Source organism: Cnephaeus nilssonii, assembly GCF_951640355.1.
Source record: "Cnephaeus nilssonii genome assembly, chromosome: 9".
NCBI classification, from domain to species: Eukaryota; Metazoa; Chordata; class Mammalia; order Chiroptera; family Vespertilionidae; genus Cnephaeus; species Cnephaeus nilssonii.
Window position 1 is genome coordinate 10,169,723 of NC_137080.1, and position 3,038 is coordinate 10,172,760.

A 3,038-nucleotide genomic window follows, 5' to 3' on the forward strand; every position below is an offset into this window, starting at 1 on the left:
AACTATTAAAGGCTAAAAGTAGAGAAACTTTAAGTTTATACTCACACAAATGTTTTTAAATATATTTGTTTCTTTTTAGTTATTGAAATATATTTCATGTTTTCCACTGATCATAAAAAATTTTAATCTCAAGTTTGACATTTCTTACCCATCTAGACTGAGTCACAAAGAATGCATAATAGATAGTAAAATCGAAATCACAGAGGCCTTACCTTTCAGTGGCTGTTGCTATGAAACTCTGTTTTGATGGGAAATTTTAGAGAAGCTTGTGCTTCCTGTTATTAAACGATAGAATATGGAGATCCCCTTAATTTTCAAAAAAATTCTCTCTTTTTTTAAGCAAGTAATCTTAATTCTTGCTACTGGGACAATCTTTATTCTTACCCGATCTTACCCCATAGCGGACTGCTAATTAGGGTTAATTTTGTTTGCTTCCTTTCCTATTCCTTGTGTATCGAATGGGCAGATGGGCAGGGGTTTTGAGAGGTGTTTTATGTGCAGTTAAAAAGTTGTAGTACTATTATTTTATTTTGCTTAGGACACTAGGAAGCTCGAGACACCTAAAGGATGGCAAATATGGCAACACACTAGCAAGAGAGCTTGTATAAAAAGAGAACTTAGGAAAGTGTGGCTTTGTTGTCACGGATCTAGAATAAGACCACACTCACCTGTGGTTCTTGAAAAAGAAAAAATTTTTGTTTTGTTTTGTTTCTCCAAGGGCAGCTTGGTCTGGTGGACAGAGCTTGGGGTTCTGAGTCAGAAAACGTGAGTCAAGAGCAGGGGCAAGATGGAAAGAAGAACAATGTGATGGTGTGACTGAAGAGAGGACGGAAGAGTGGTGAGCGTCGGAAGGGAGGAGGAAACTAGGGAAGGGCGTGCACTGAATGCAGAGCTGAGAAGCATGGATTTGCTTTTTCAGGCAGCAGGAAAGTAGAACATATTCCTGGGAAAAGATGTGGGTGACATTGGGGAGTTGGGAAAAGTTACTCTGGGGGTTGAATACAGGCTCTTCCCCAAGGGCCAGCCCTCAATTCCTCGGATGGCATTGCCTCGCATTCATTCACTATCTGTGGATAGCCCCCAATCCAGACTCCTATCAAAGCCGGCTTCCCAGGGGAGACGATGTGGAAGCTGAGACCTTGTGCATTGGTAGCCACGTTGCTGCAGAACTAGAATGTGGAATGCGCACCACAACAATAAAAAACTTTGAAGTTTTGCTATCTTTGCTACATAATCACTCATTTGGCATTATAGAAAGTAATGCAAATATCTTGGTCATGGATGGACAAGCTTTTAGGAAAACTCTGACATGGTGGAGGGTCAGAATGAAGACTGGCTTGTTGGCGGTGCTCCCCTTATCCTGCGTTGTAAGAAGTGTGGTGAGGGCTGGCCTGTGGTCCTGAGAACAGGCCCTCATCTGGCACGTGGAGGGCACCTCCCGAGTGGAAAACTGGTCTCGCAAATTCTGCAATCTCAGCAGACGGCAGGAATGCATTTTAAAGTTATGTTTCGTTATTACGTTGACAAATGGTAGCTACTGTTAGAAAATCCATTGAAGCTCGAATTAGTGCTCAAAGTGACTATCTTAATCTAGGTTCCTAGCAAAATGTTCCTTTTTCTATTGGTTTGAGATTATACTTTTAATTTGTATGTCAACAGTCCCATTCTGTGTGTGTTTTCATCTTCTAGACGGCCTCAGCTCTTCTCTGGGAGACCAATGGGGAGTAAGTAAGTAAAGAAGAGAAGCGAATCCCAGTTACCGTGTGCCATTCTTACCTCCTCAGCACCCGCTCCCAGGTTCTAACCCAGCCCGACCCACGCCGACTGCGTGTCCTTGGACCGTCACCCTGGAGGAGAGTCTGTCCCATGATGGGACTGCTGCAGGGCCCGGCTAGCTCAGGGCCAAAACAGAGGTTGCTGCCTGTAAATCCCCTCGGAGACCGATCGCCCCCTCACCTGTGCCCAGCCAGGTGTGCTGGTTCCGGGGACAGGCCATTGCCCTACCCAGGCAAGTACGTAAGGCATTTTGCCCGTGTCTGGGGCAGGTCACGCCCAGTACCCCTACTCACCCTGCTCTGTTCTAGATCATTCTTTAGTGCCTGCCACACGGGAAGGAGGCTGTTCCTTCATCTTGCCAAGATGCTCCTCGAAAGGTCCCTTAATAAACGCTCGATGTAGGGGTGGAATGGCCAGCCTCTCTCTTTGGTCTTGGGCACTTCAGAGGCATTGTGTTTTGTGGGGAGGTGGGCTACTGTGTGGTTTGATCCTGTTCTTCGTCTTATTCTGATCCCTGATGGGCATCCCCAAGGGCAGGAAATAAATGCAGTTTGGGGTCTGTTTGCCCATATCCACTGAGGCAGCAGAACGCTGGGGTCAGGTGGGTCTGGGGTCAGGTGGGTCTGGGGTCAGGCTCCCAAGCCTCAGTGACAGAGAAGCAGTCTCCTACCCCTTGCAGAGCTGCAGGGACCTGAGCCCAGGGTCATATCCCCGACAGAGGCAAGTAGCCTGGTCCCCCAGCCCACAGGACATGGGGACTTCCTTGGGACTCTGTGACGGAAGGGACAGGGTCCTTTCCCAGGCCCATGGCCCCCGTGCACCCTCTCTGCACAGCCATTTCTGTGTGCTGTAGTTCTCTGTATAAAGCTGTGAGCCCTGACTGGTCTCGGGAGCCTGTGGGCTCAGCTGCAGCCTGGGGGGGAACTTGGAGCGGAAGTTCCCCCCCAACCCATTAGCGCCTCTGCCGCCCCAGTCCCTCCTGGCTTTCCTGTGCTGCCGGCCAGGGCCCTCACCCAGAGCTCTTTTGCATGTGGTTGTTAAACTTTGATTCATGACTCATGCTGAGGCTCAGGCTTGAATGCCTCCCTCATTTGATTGCTTTCTTCCTTTCCTTGTTTTTTTTTTTTTAACCAAAGCAAAAGTACCTTTGCAGCTGAGCGGGACCGTGGCATCCAGGAAGTGGTGCTCAGGCATAAGAAGTCTCCCCACAGCCACGTGGCCTCAGTGACACCTGGGTCGCGGGGAGAGGAGGGCAGCGTGGC